Source organism: Mustela nivalis, assembly GCF_964662115.1.
Source record: "Mustela nivalis genome assembly, chromosome: 14".
Lineage (NCBI taxonomy): Eukaryota > Metazoa > Chordata > Mammalia > Carnivora > Mustelidae > Mustela > Mustela nivalis.
In genome coordinates, this window is record NC_139033.1 from 83,629,080 (window position 1) to 83,644,419 (window position 15,340).

Genomic DNA, 15,340 nt, shown 5'->3' on the forward strand with positions numbered 1-15,340 from the left:
TCTCCCTCTGCCTATGCTCTCTCTGACAAATAAATAAAATCTTAAAAAAGTAATAATAAAATAAATAAAAAGTAAAATTTCGCAACACTACTACAAATGTTAGCAAACTGTGAATTTCAGTAAAAGGTTACTAGTAGCAGATATTAAGAATAATAGATTCCCGGGACGCCTGGGTGGCTCAGTTGGTTAAGCAGCTGCCTTCGGCTCAGGTCATGATCCCAGCATCCTGGGATCAAGTCCCACATCAGGCTCCTTGCTCCGCAGGGAGCCTGCTTCTCCCTCTGACTCTGCCTTCCACTCTGTCTGCTTGTGCTCGCTCTCGCTCTCTCTTTGACAAATAAATAAATAAAATCTTAAAAAAAAAAAAAAAAAAGAATAATAGATTCCCAGGGCACCTGGGTAGCTCAGTGGGTTAAAGCCTCTGCCTTCGGCTCAGGTCATAATCTCAGCGTCCTGGGATAGAGCCCCGCATCGGGTTCTCTGCTCAGCAGGGAGTTTGCTTCTCCCTCTCCCTCTGCCTGCCTCTCTGCCTACTTGTGATCTCTGTCAAGTAAACAAATAAAATCTTAAAAAAAGGGACACCTGGGTGGCTCAGGTGGTTGAGCAACTGCCTTCAGCTCAGGTTATGATGCGGGAGTCCCGGGATCAAGTCCCGCATCGAGCTCCCAGCTCCATGGGGAGTTTGCTTCTCCCTCTGACCTCCTCTCATGCTCTCTCTTACTGCCCTTCTCTTTCTCTCTCTCTCCCAAATAAATAAATAAATAAATAAAATCTTTAAAAAATAAAATAAAATAAAATCTTAAAAAAAAAAAAAAGAAGAAGAATAGATTCCCATACAAAAGTCACAGCATCTTACCTCCGACTTAGAAAATCGGAGTATTAAATTGCTAATATAAGGCTCTGGAAACAAGTCCAAGAAGAGAAACTTTCAACTCATTAGACTGTTTAAAAAATAATGGCTATTTTAAAATTTGAAAAGATCCAGAAAGCAGTAGCACTAGTCACTAAAAGTTATCAAGAGGCAGATTCTGGAAAAACTAATAATCAGAGATGCCCCTACACCAAATGAACTGCCTTCAAAGTAGCTGGGTCTTCCTTCTCACTCTTCAAAAGCCTTCCAGTGGGGGCTGGGAGGGCTGATTTATCATCAGACATCAGCTGAAATGGGAAGTTCCTACACTAACCTCACTTAGCTGCCTATCGGATATTCACAATGGTTCATCTCTAAAGGCTCCAGATACCAGTGGGATAACTTCAGTTTAATTTTAAAAAGCATTGTATGGTACATCTGCAGGAAGAATTCTCTTAGCTGACTGTCTCACTGTCACTGACTGGCCCAAGACTTAATCACTGAACAAATACCTAGTCTGGGCTTTTGACAAAAAAAATTTTTTTAATTTTATTGACAAAAGACAAAACTAACTGCTATGCAAAAATTCATCAGCTTTCTGAGAGGTGACAGGTCTTTTTCCTCTTGACCTCACTAATCTCTGAAACCACCTTCAGAGGTGTACAGTGACTGAGAATCCTAATAATCCTTTCTCAGAAGTCACTCATGTCAACACAGAACCTACCACTGCTTGCCACGTCTCTGCGCATTTGCAATAACTCCTTTGGTAACTCCTTTGGCCAGGCAAACGCAGCACCTATGAAGCTTTTTTTATGCAAAATTTTGCACAATCACATGCAACTAGGAACAAAATAAGGTAAGAACCTTGGGCACTTATCTCCAACAATACTAACCTTCAGTGAGAAAGTAAATACTGAATTAGCCTTTCATTAGAGAATCTCATACTTACATAATAAACCTCTCCTTAGCCTACCAGCCTAGTATACCGTCTTCAATTTTCATTTCCAGTTAAAAAAAAAAAATTCCTCTAAGAATAGGATCAGAAAATAAATTCCAAATTCCAAATTCATACTTTACTGTCATTTTATTGAAAATAATACGGAAGGAGGGGTGCCTACCTGGCTTTGTCAGTAGAGCATGTGATCCTTGGTCTTAGGGTTGTGGCTTCAAGCTCCATGCTGGGTGTAAAGATTACTTAAAAATATAATTTTTTTTTTTGAGAGAGTGTGTGTGTGCATACCCGAGTTGGGAAGAGAGGGACAGGGAAAGGACAGGGAGCTGAACACAGAGACTGATGGAGGGCAGGATTTTATGACCCTGAGAGTGTGACTTCAGGCAAAATCACAAGTGGGACACTTAACCAACGGAGCCACCCCAAAACAGAATCTTTAAAAGAAATAAAATAAAATTGGGCGCCTGGGTGGCTCAGTGGGTTAAAGCCTCTGCCTTTCTCTGGCTCAGGTCATGGTCCCAGGGTCCTGGGATCAAGCCCCACATCGGGCTCTCTGCTCAGTGGGAAGCCTGCTTCCCTTCCTCTCCCTCTCTGCCTGCCTCTCTGCTACTTGTGATCTCTGTCAAATAAATAAATAAAATCTTAAAAAATAAAATAAAAGAGGATACATTCCAGGGGCGCCTGGGTGGCTCAGTGGGTTAGGCCGCTGCCTTCGGCTCAGGTCATGATCTCAGGGTCCTGGGATCGAGTCCTGCATCGGGCTCTCTGCTCAGCAGGGAGTCTGCTTCCTCCTCTCTCTCTGCCTGCCTCTCTGCCTACTTGTAATCTCTCTCTGTCAAATAAATAAATAAAATCTTAAAAAAAAAAAAAGAGGATACATTCCAAATGTGATAAAATGAAGCAAAAAGAACAGAATTATCATTAAATCTTATCACAAAGATATACTCCAAATGTGATAAAATGAACCAATCAAACACAAGACCATCTCACACTTAAAATTTGCCTCTGAGTGGTTAAGAAAAGAGATGCAAGAAAGAGAAGAAAGGAGGCACAGCTAAGTGCTCAGGCAATAAAGGATGCAGAGGGAGGATGCAAAGAATGGGAGCAAGTGCAGAGAAGACTTCGGTAAAACAGGTCAGGCATCATCCCTTGACATCCTGCAGCCTTTGTTACCAGATAGTAACTCGAAAGGGGCAGCTCCTTCAATTCTTGGGCAGTTTATGCAGCTAAGTATCAGTGCAATTGGAACTGCCATTTACCAGAATATCTGCCAAACCAACACAAAATAAATTCCTTCAACTACTTCAATTACAAGAGAAACAATGCCCACCTAAATCTTCCATTCTCCAGGCTAAATAGCACGGTAGTTCCTTCAGCCTTATGACAAATGCATTCTAGTTGAAAGGCAGCATATCATAGTAAAAAGAACATAAAACTTTTAGTCAGAAATCGTGGCTCAAATCCAATCTTGGCCACTGGTTAACTCTGTATTCTTAACCTCATTTCCTCATTTATAAAATTAAAGAAAATAATAGTTGTGCTAACTACCTCAAGATGTGGGGCGCTTGGGTGGCTCAGTCATTGGACATCCCACCTTTGGCTCAGGTTGTGATCCCAGAGTCCTGGAAGTAAGCTCCACGTCAGGGTCCCAGATCAGTGGGAAGCCTGCTTCTCCCTCCCACACTCTCGCTGTGGAGTATTCCCTCTCTCGTGTCTTTCTGTCAAATAAATAAATAAAATCTTATTTAAAAAACTATCTCAAGATGTGTTGTGAGAGGACCACATTTAATGAAAGGTACACATGAAATATCTGCTTTTTCAGCTCTGCGGATATAGATGCTCATTAGATTCCACAGTACTATTAATATAGACTTCATAAAACCCTTGTATTTGTTTTATAAATAAAATTTTGGAACCCAAACCAACGTGTATGATGGCAGAGGTAGTCACAGCAAAAAGGAGAGGAAGTGATTAAGAATCCCAGTACAGGGACGCCTGGGTGGCTCAGTTGGTTGAACAGCTGCCTTCGGCTCAGGTCATGATCCCAGAGTCCTGGGACCGAGTCCCACATTGGGCTCCTTGCTCCGCGGGGAACCTGCTTCTCCCTCTGACTCTGCCTTCCACTCTGTCTGCCTGTGCTCGCCCTCGCTCGCTCTCTGACAAATAAATAAATAAAAATCTTTAAAAAAACAAACAAACAAAAAAACCAACTTAAAAAAAAAAAAAAAAAAAGAATCCCAGTATAGGGGCACCTGCAGTACTTCACCTGGGTGGCTCAGTCATTAAGCGTCTGCTCTGCCTTCAGCTCAGGTCATGATCCCAGGGTCCTGGGATGGAGCTCCACATTGGGCTCCTTGTTTGGTGAGAAGGCTACTTCTCCCTCTCCCACTCCCCCTGCTTGTGTTCCCTCTCTCACTGTGTCTCTCTGTCAAATAAATCTTTAAAAAAAAGAGAGAGAGAGAATCCCACTACAGCTAGACAGCTTCCTGACTGACATTTATATTCTACACTAGGCCTTCAGAAATACAACTTTAACATAAACTTACAGGTTGCACTTTTTTAAAAACAAAGAATGTAGGGCACCTGGGTGACTCAGTGGGTTAAGCCTCTGCCTTCAGATCAGGTCATGATCTCAGGGTCCTGGGACTGGGGCTCTCTGCAGCGGGGAGCCTGCCCCCCACCTCTTTCTGCCTGCCACTCTGCCTACTTGTGATCTCTGTCTCTGTCTCTCTCGCTGTAAAATAAATTAAAAATCTTTAAAAACAAAACAAAGGAGCATTAGTAACTGAATGCCAAAAAACTTTTTTTGCAAAATATTTTATTCATTACAATGAAATTCTGGTTACTAATAAATGACTTGCATTCCGCTATGATGGAGCTAGGTCCAGCCAAACAAGCCTTTGAACTGAATGGGAAGGTTGAGTATGTGTCTAAAGAGTGCATTTCTAACTTCATTACCAAGTCCAATATAAAAATACTCAGAACAGAAATGTTTATTTTAACTGCAGTACTTCTAGAACCACCCAAGAGGGGTTAGTGTAGATCCAACTAGGCTGCATATCAATATAAATCTGTCCTTGTACGGATGGACATCATTTTTCCCTCTAGGCTTAACCACTCTAGAAGATCCAGATTATTTTCCCTAACCATCAGCATGAATAATTTACACTAGGCCTTACTATAGTGACAACCTCAATAATTCACAGGGCAATATAATAAATACATAAAAGTTCAGAAAGAAAAATATGACTTTTGTCTTATTAAGCCTGCAAGTTTTGCCATGTCACCCAAAAGTACTCTTAGCTACCTATCAAAAACTTGTAACACATATATACTCTACCTGGCTTTGGTGAAAGGCGTCTATTACTGATCATTAGAGCAAGAGAGCTTGGATACAATTTATAAATATGCAAACTTTGGGGTGCCTAGGTGGCTCAGTAGGTTGGACTTCTGACTCTTTATCTCAGCTCAGGTTTTCATTTCAGGCTCTTGAGTTCAAGCCCTGCGTTGGGCTCCATGCTAGGTGTGGAACCAACTTCAAAAAAAAAGCAAACTTTGTTACCAAGACCTTTTAAGGCTCATCAGTTTATCCGCCCAAAAATTCCATATCCACATTTACCAGTTGGTGGTTTTCTATTTTTTCCTTTATGAAAATGTTTCTACTTTTACCTGCAAATGATTAATATGAATACAGACTTACAGTAGCTTGTAACATTTAGGGTAATCTCTAGCCTTTAGTACTTTATCTACACTATTCAGAAAACTGCCACAGACTCAAACTGCACTGGTAAAACCCAATCTGCATTACTTACTTATTTCCTAACTTCTCACCACTCCCCTACCAGAAAGTAAATCTAAAGAGTGCAAAGGATTTTGTCTGTTTTGTTCAATGCTGTTGTCCCAGAGCCTGGAAGTGCCGGGCACTTAAGATCTTGTCACATAATATAGGGTGTCTGGGTGGCTCAGTGGGTTAAGCCTCTGCCTTCGGTTCAGGTCGTGATCCCAAGGTCCTGGAATAGAGCCGCATCAGGCTCTCTGCTCAGCAGGGAGCCTACTTCCCCACCCCCAACACCCTGCCCGGCCTGTCTCTCTGCCTTCTTGTGATCTCTGTCACAGAAATAAACAAAATCGTTAAAAAAAAAGTCACATAATAAATATCCGCTGAACTAATGGAGCACCTGGCTGGCTCCATCAGTAGAGCTTATTATTCTTGATCCTGGGGTTGTGAGTTTGAGCCCCACAGTGGGCACAGAGTTTCCTTAAGAAAACTAAATAAAGCTAAATAAACAAATAACTCTGCCGAACTGAATGACTAAATGGTGTATTTTTACTATGGAATACTACTATGAAGCTATTAAACACAATGAGTCAGAGTGATGCCAGCTGATTTAATGGAATTTCCAGAAATACTAAGTGAAGAAAACAAGAAGTGTAAAAAAAAAAAATTTTTTTTAAGTATACTCGTAAAACCTTACACTGATGAGTAGGTGGAGAATCTGAACCCCTCATACACTGCTAGTGGGAATGTAAAATGATGCAGCTTTGGAAGTTTGTTGGTTCCTCAAAGTTTAGCACAACTATCACATGACCCAGTGACTCCACTCTGAGGTACACACCCAAAAGAACTGAAAATATTTAGCCACAAAGAAACCTACACATGAATGTCCAGGGCAGCATTATTTATAATCACCAAAAGTGGAAAAAACCCAAATGTCCATCAACAAAGTATGAACTATTATTTGGCCATAAAAGGAATGAAGTACTAATAAATGCTACAACATGGACAATGCTTAAAAAGATCATGCTAGGGCGCCTGGGTGGCTCAGTGGGTTAAGCCGCTGCCTTTGGCTCGGGTCATGATTTCAGGGTCCTGGGATCGAGTCCCGCATCGGGCTCTCTGCTCAGCAAGGAGCCTGCTTCCTCCTCTCTCTCTCTGCCTGCCTCTCTGCCTACTTATGATCTCTGTCAAATAAATAAATAAAATCTTTAAAAAAAAAAAATCATGCTAAATGAAAAAAGCCAGACAAATGGGCACAAACTGTATGATTCCATTTCTATGAATGCCCAGAACAGGCAATCTACAGAGACAGAAGTAGATTAGGGATTTCCAGGGGCTGGAAGGAGTAGAGAATGGGGAATGACTATTAATCAGAACAAAGGTTCTTTCTGAGGTGATGAAAATGTTCTGGAATTAGACAGTGGTGATCAACGCAAAACTCTATGGATATACTTAACTTTATGAACTTTATGGTATAATGAATTTTATCTCAATAATCCTGTTATTTTTTTTAAAAACATACATGTTTGCAAACAAATATACGATCCAATACATGAATACATCAGTCACGCATTCAAATGAATACACACACTCAGGTATTCTTGTATTCAAACGAATACATGAATAATAAAGAATGATAAAAAAGCGGGGCACCTCGGTGGTTCAGTAGGTTAAGCCTCTGCCTTTGGCTCAGGTCATGGTCTCAGGGTCCTGGAATCAAGCTCCACATTGGGTTCTCTGCTCTGAGGGGAGCCTGCTCCCCCACCCTCTCTCTGCCTGCCTCTCTGCCTACTTGTGATCGCTCTCTGTCAAATAAATAAATAAAATCTTAAAAAAAAAAAAAAGAATGATGAAAAAAGGAGTGGGGGCCAAGGCCTAAGGCAAGGAGGAGATTAAAAAAAAAAAAGATTTAAAAAAATGAAAAGCTGGAGGCCTTGCGTGGGGGCACCAGGCAAGGATGAATAAGACTGCAATGAAGTTGGCATGAAGACTGAAAAGGAGGGAGATAGGCTGAAAAGGTCAGCAGGTAATTGGTAACGGGCTCCCCTGTTACACAGCAGACCTGGGTAACCGTAAGGATTCAATGGAGTCTGCAGAAAATGAGGAGTGCCAGAGAGGGAGAACAAGAAAGAACATGAGAGAGAAGATTTAAGACTGGCTCAAATCCACTAAAGTTTAAAAAAGAAAAGTGTGCAAGAAGAAATCCAATAGGTCCTGCTCAAGAATCCTTGAGCCTGGTAGGATAAAACCAAACCACAACAAGGAGAAATTTCCAGGGAAAAAGGGAGAGGGACTCAGGACACTGGCTATCTCCCAAGTAGGAGAAAAGGTGCTTCTCTTAGGAGAAAGTGTCCAATGGTGACTCTTCTGGGAAAAAAAGCAGCCCCAACAGACTGCCTTGGGAATTCTCAGTAGAAGAGGTACAACTGGAAAATGGCTGACCTGAGTTTTATCCCAAGAATATAAGGAGGGAGAGAGGAAGAAATGGACAATTTTAATTTTTAACCAGTATTTCTTCACAAATCTGAACAGTACTCTAGGTTTTCTTCATGACTCTTTCCTAAGCTTAAACAGGGTTGTGGGTTTTTTTTTCTTTTTTTAGGATTTTATTTATTTATTAGAGAGAGAAAAAGAGTGTGTGCTCTCGCACCCAAGCATGGGGAGTGGCAGAGACAGAAGGAGGAAGCAGGTTCCCCACTGAGCAGATAGCCTCATGTGGAACTTGATCCCAGAACCCTGGGATCATAACGTGAGCAGAAGGCAGACATTTAACTGACTGAGCCACCCAGACACCCTTAACCAGGGTCTTTTTTATTTTTCTTTGTATAACCTAAGTTCTTTTGAAAAGAAGTGTAATGGGGCGCCTGGGTGGCTCAGTGGGTTGAGCTGCTGCCTTCGGCTCGGGTCATGATCTCAGGGTTCTGGGATCGAGTCCCGCATCGGGCTCTCTGCTCAGCAGGGAGCCTGCTTCCCTCTCTCTCTCTCTGCCTGCCTCTCCATCTACTTGTGATTTCTCTCTGTCAAATAAATAAATAAAATCTTTAAAAAAAAAAAAAAAGAAAAGAAAAGAAAAGAAGTGTAATATGGGGCCTTTTTATAATAGACAAAGTATCTTTTCCCTTTATCATTTTTTTCTTAACATTTTATTTTTGGAGTACCTGGGTGGCTGAGTCAGTTAAGCATCCAGCTCTTGGTTTTTGGCTAAGGTAATCATCTCATGGGTCATGGGACGGAGCCCTGAGTGGGGAATCCACGTTCAGCCAGAAGTCAGCTTGAGGATTCTCTCCCTCTGCCTCTCCTCTCACTCACATGCATACATGTTCATATGAGAGCTTGCTCTTGAAAATAAACAAGTCTTTTTATTTTATTTTTTTAAGGCAGATGCTTTTTTTTTTGCCCTGAAAATAAACAAGTCTTTAAAAAAAAATCTTGGGGCACCTGGGTGGCTCAGTGGGTTAAAGCCTCTGCCTTTGACTCAGGTCATGATCCCAGGGTCCTGGGATCAAGCCTCACATCGGGTTCTCTGCTCAGCAGGGAACCTGCTTCCCCCTCCTTATCTGCCTGCTGCTCTGCCTCCTTGTGATCTCTGTCAAATAAATAAATAAAATCTAAAAAAAAAAAAAAAAATCTCAAGTAATCTCTACATCCAAAATGGGGCTCAAACTCAAAACCCTCAGATCAAGAGTCAAATGCTCTCCCCTCTGAGCCAGCCAGGGGCCCCTCCCTTTATCATTTGTTTTCCCTATGTTATATGCACAATAAAGAAATTGTGATTTAATATCGTTATTTCTTAAACCATTACTGTCCAAACACATCAAATTAAAACAAAAACAAAAAACCCAAGGTGGAAGGTATCCAAGGGGAATGAAGGAAGCAATACAGAACAAATGCACATTCCTTCCAGAGCTGGGAACAAAGATAATGCCCAGCTGGTTTCTAGGTTATAAAACACGTATGAGACAGTCCCTCCTTCAAGAAGTAAAATTTGAGTTAAACGCTAAGATACAACTAAATATACTTTGCAAATCGTTGCGTACAACTGGAGGGTGTCTCACAGCTGGAGAGGTCAAGTGCACCTAGAGTAAAACTCCCAAGGGCAAAGACTTAAAGTAATCTCTACTTCCTTGGTAGTGCTAACACGCCTAGCACATAACGCACCCAGCAGATGAAACAACCTTTGGTCAAGCCACACACTCTGCTATGCACTGTGACGTCACTGGCTAGTGGAGGGAACAGACAAAACACAGGGCACCAAATCCTCACTAGACAGGAAGCTGGACAGGTAAGCAGGAAATAGATCAAGGGATGCCTTCAAGGCAAGGTAATATCTAAGTTGAGTAGAAGGTGATAATGGGATGAAGTGAGAGAAGAACATTCCAGCAGAGGGAGACACGGAGACCGGAGAGAGTTAAGGGACGGATAGAGGTTTAGCAAAACTCGGCGAACCACCAAAAAAGGTATGTGTGTGGGGGGGTATGAGAATGGAGGCCAAAGCCCAGTGATGAAGCATCCTGGATAACAAGATAAGGATTAGTAAATCTGATTATGAAGACAGTGGTAGCTGTTGAAGGACTTAAACTTGGTGGTGGGGATGTGGGATGACTATGAACAGATATATTTTGCAAAGACACAGGCAGGAACCAACCACTGGATTTAACCAGAAAAGAACTATACTGATGATGTGGGGAAACCACTGTTAACAGATCTGCACTCTTTTCTAGTAGACAAATTTCCTTTTGGGAGTTACCCAATTATTCTTAAAAATAGAGAACTTAGGGGTGCCTGGTGGCTCAGTGTTAACCCACTGCCTTCGGTTCCGGTGTGGTCTCAGGGTACTGGGATCGAGCCCCGGATCAGGCTCTCTGCTTGGTGGGGAGCCTGCTTCCCCTTCTCTCTCTGCCTTGTGATCTCTCTCTGTCAAATAAATAAATAAAATCTTTTTTTTTTAAGATTTTATTTATTTATTTGACAGAGATTGATCACAGGTAGGCAGAGAGAAAGGCAGAGAGAGAGGGGAGGAAGTAAGCTCCCTGCGGAGCAGAGAGCCCGACTCGGGGCTCGATCCCAGGACCCTGGGATCATGACCTGAGCCAAAGGCAGAGGCTTTAACCCACTGAGCCACCCAGGCGCCCCAATAAATAAAATCTTTAAGAAATAAAAAATAGGGAACTTAGAGGTAGCTGAGAGCAGTCAGTGCTCTAAGCACAGAAATTAGTATTACAAAGAATTATACTGCATTATTCATTTTACCTCAAGACACTTTTAAAATGTGTTTGAGGGGCGCCTGGGTGGCTCAGTGGGTTAAGCCGCTGCCTTCAGCTCAGGTCATGATCTCGGGGTCCCGGGATCGAGTCCCGCATCGGGCTCTCTGCTCAGTGGGGAGCCTGCTTCCTCCTCTCTCTGTCTGCCTCTCTGCCTACTTGTGATCTCTCTCTGTCAAATAAATAAATAAAATCTTTAAAAAAAAATAAAATAAAATAAAATGTGTTTGATATATTTTCATATACTACAGTTTTGTAAATATAAAAAAAAGACTGACAATAACTAAATCTTATTTGTTATTAACAGCAGATCAGGATGAATTTTAAAGACTTCACAGACAGAAAGATCATCTGCTACATTCCTTTGGAACAAACCATTGCCACTTCTTCCCCTCAACATATCTGAAATACAGTCTGTAAGCCTAATTTCTCAATGGTTATGTTTCACAGTAAAAGACTGAGGCCACAATACTAAAAGATTTCTGAGCTCAGAGAGAAACCCCATGGGGGTTCTTTACCTCAGCAGCTAGTCTATTCACCACTAACAATTCCAACCACCAGGAGGAATTTCCCTGCCTAGGCTTATTTTGTTGGCAGAGCACACACAAAAAAATATCCTGACATTTTATATCCAGTAGGAAAGAATAATCAGAATAGTAACATCTTTAGTACCAAGCAAATTTAACCAATCTTCCCAGTTGCCTATGGATTTGGACAGATGGCCACAAAGTAAACTCATATTTACTCTTAAAAAATAATCTCCATTTTAATATTCTTACCACCAAAAGCCCTAGGAACTTTTTGAACTCCCTAACAACAATAATGAAACAAAAGATTTCAGGCTTTATTTCTAAAAATATCTTATTGTGATAAGATAACCAACCTTGTATTTGCCATTTACAATCACCATACACCATCATTTACTATCAACATTTCATTAAAAAATGCTTAATTTCGGGCGCCTGGGTGGCTCAGTGGGTTAAGCCGCTGCCTTCGGCGCGGGTCATGATCTCAGGGTCCTGGGATTGAGTCCAGCATCGGGCTCTCTGCTCAGCAGGGAGCCTGCTTCCTCCTCTCTCTCTGCCTACTTGTGATCTCTGTCTCTCAAATAAATAAATAAAATATTTTTTTAAAAAAATGCTTAATTTCAACACCAGGAAAATGACACATATATATACTTTTTAGAAAGAGCAGTCCTTTCATTGAATAAATTTAATGAAAAACTCCTCTCATTGTCCTTGTTTTTCTCTATACCCTAAAGCCCATTCAACCCTCCCTTTCAGGGGTTTGACCAAGAGTCTCCAAGATTTGTTCTCACCCATTTTTACGATGGCCTCACTCACTGTCTTTCCAGAGGGACCACAAACAATGTCATGGAACAGATGAGAAGACCCATTTCTACTAGAAGTGAAGAGAACTCTGTAGACAAAGACCCATTAAATGTTTTAAAAGTGGCAACTAGGGGCACCTGGGTGACTCAGTCGTTAAGTGTCTGCCTTCACCTCGGGTCATGATCCCAAGGTCCTGGGATTGAGCCCCGCATTGGGCTTCCTGCTCTTTGGGAAGCATGCTTCGCCCTCTCCCACTCCCTGTGCCTGTGTTCCCTCTCTCGCGGTCTCTCGCTCTCTCTGCCAAATAAATAAATAAAATCTAAAAAAAGGGGTGGGCTGAGTCGCTCAGTGGGTTCAGCCTCTGCCTTTGCCCCTGCATCAGGCTCTCTGCTCACCAGGCAGCCTGATTCCCTGATCTCTCTCTGCCTGCCTCTTGGCCTACTTGTGATCTCTCTCTCTCTCTCTCAAATAAATAAAATCTTAAAAAAAAAAAAAAGTGGCAACTGGAGCTCCGTTCATCTCTTCCCTCCTCCGCCATCCCTCACATTTACAGATAGGGAAAGGAAGGTCCAGAATGGGCAAATGATTTGCCCCAAGCCATAAAACCAAGAAAGCATTTCTAGCCTGCTGATACCCTATCACCAGTCCTCTACTGAGCTGGACAGTTTGCATAATGGTAAGTACAAGTTAGCATTTGTGACTTAAATATGTATAAGGTTTGGGGCACCTGGGTGGCTCAGTTGGTTGGGCATCCCACCCTTGATTTCGGCTGGGGGCGTGATCTCAGAGGGTGCTGGGATGGAGGCCCAGCTCCATGCTCAGTGAGGGGTCTGCTTGAGATTGGCTCCCCCTACCCCTCCCCATTCGTGGGCACACACACACCCATGGGTACGCTCTCTCTCAAACAAATCTTTAAAAAATAAAAATTAAAAAATTAAAAAATAAATATGTATATAGTTATACGGCAAGTTTTACATATTATGAAAACCCAACCCAGGTAATAATTTTGAACCGAAGCAATACTATCAGCTGAGTCATGTGAAATTAAGAATGTACTGTGTCAAATCGTTTATAAAAAGAACTTGTGCTTTACAGAAATCCCATCTCAAAACAACACAATGTAGATACACACCCTAAAAATTCAAGTTTAAAGCTTTTCTATGGGCAATATTCACTTTCTTACTGAAAATGAATGTCAAGAAAATCCCTACATACCTAGAGTATACACAGACTATTAAGAAACATTCTCCAGCTACCTAAAGTTGCTGAGTCTTAAAGACTGCTGGGTGTAAAGTAAATCAAAGGGGGAAAGAACATTTTTAAAGAGGAAAAAAAATTACTGGATCAGTTAGCTATTTCTTTACCTAAAACGACTTTCCCCAAACCAATACCCCACTTCTCCTTACAGATATACCTGTCAGTATTGGTTTGACCATTTCATAACCTACATGTGTTATGCTGATGTCTGCTGATGTCTACAAAGCTCTGATTTCATCTCAAGATACATCCTCCTGGAAACACTGTTGGGCTCTGCAATATTTTTTAGTTTCCTGAATCTGCTGTAATCTCAGAAAATATTATCAGTGGCTAGAGATGCTCTTTTTACAACACACTTTTCCCTGCAATCAATATAGGGCAGGGAATTTATGGGAATTTTTCCTGGACCCTCCCCTACTTGCCGGTAAATTATCAAGGGCACAACAAATCACATCTCTCTACATTTGAATTATCACTGGAATCCCTACTTGGTCTTGTAAATAGGCTGAAACGACGTGGAAACTGATTTATTTTCCAGTCATCTCCAGGAGAGGTGCCCAACAATGAACTATGATGTCTTAAATATAACCATGTATGCCACACAATTACCAGGTTGAGGAAAATGCAAACTTCCCTCAATAAAAAACTATTATTCATATTCACCCTGATGCAATTAACCAGGTCTCAAGAAAAAAACGACTTTCCGCTCGCTTAAGGATGACCTCCCTCTGAGCGGGGAGAGGGTGGGGGCGCGTACCCCAGCGGAAGCAGAGCCCACAGGAGGCCCTGGGTCCGCCGCCCACCCGCGGCGCTACTCCCCGAGCCGCGTCCTCCGAGCCCCGGGCAGCGGTGTCTCCGCCGGGGAAGGGGACTAAAGGACCAGGGCTATGGGGCGCCTGTCCCAGCCTCTTTTGGGGCACGAGGAAAACAAAGCGCGAGGGACGCGCTCAGCCACCTGGCTCGGAGGGACCAGCAGGCGAGGAGCCCAAAACCACCTGGGCCGCATACACCAGCCAGGAGCCGCCGGGGTACCCGGGGGGTCGGCCCAGAAACCCCGGAGGGGAACGGCGCAGGCGCAGGACGGACTGGGGGGGGCCCCCGGCGGGGGACCGCGCAGGCGCGGGGCCGCTGGGGTCTGCGGGGCCGCCAGGGCCTGGCCGCGCGGCCCGCCAGCGCACACTGAGGGGACCCGGCCCTGGCTCTTACCGCGCGGCGCCGCCTCGCTCGCTCGCTCGCTGGCTGGCTCCGGGATGGGCCGGGCGGCGAGCTCGCCCGGTGGCGCGGCCCGAATCCGTTGAGTCCGGCCTTAGGGCAGCAGCCAACCCCGCGGCGCCGTTCGCCCAGCCCGCCCTGCCTCCCTGGCGGCCCCCGCCCTCGGCCCGCCCCTGTCCCGCCCTACACAGCCGCCACCGACTGCGCCGGCGCCGCAAGGCCCCGCCTACATCCCGCCGCCGCGCAGGCGCCTACGGCCCCGGCCGTTCCGCTCGCGTCTCTCCCATCTCCGGCTAGCGCAGGCGCATTGTCACCGGCACGGCCACCATAAAAAAAAGGCTCCAGATGCTTTGGGGTTTTCGCTGGAGCTGTGGATGGTGGAGGCTCCTGAATGGTGTGTTTGACCGGGCGGGGTGATGAGTGTAGAGCTCCCGCGTTCCCAAACCTTACCTCAGCTAAGGTCCATTTTTCATGCAGCACGCATTTACACTGTGCTAAGGACCTTGCTAGGCGACGAGCTAGACAGTGGTGATAAAAACACACAAGCCCTGCCCTCTAGGCGCTTCCCGTGCGGCCGGGAACACCGACACTAAACAACTGAGCCACCAAAACCGTGAGGCTAAATAGCCTCTATCAAGTTAAGGAAGTTCTGTAGGTCACAATTGTCATACAGGTTTCTTCCTTAGGTCGGACTACATT

The 15,340-nt window shown here is 43.7% G+C and overlaps 1 protein-coding gene across 2 annotated transcripts in view; it reads right to left on the reverse strand.

Annotated features, from left to right (window-relative positions):
• Positions 1–14,825, reverse strand: part of SPECC1L (sperm antigen with calponin homology and coiled-coil domains 1 like) — a 139,163-nt gene extending 124,338 nt beyond the window's left edge. The window contains exon 1 of one of the 2 annotated variants that reach the window (XM_082697665.1): positions 14,636–14,825. The gene's annotated coding sequence lies outside the window, so the exon portion shown is untranslated. The remainder of the gene's footprint in view (positions 1–14,635) is intronic. The other variant, XM_082697666.1, reaches the window with a different exon arrangement.
• Positions 14,826–15,340: the final 515 nt, after the last annotated feature.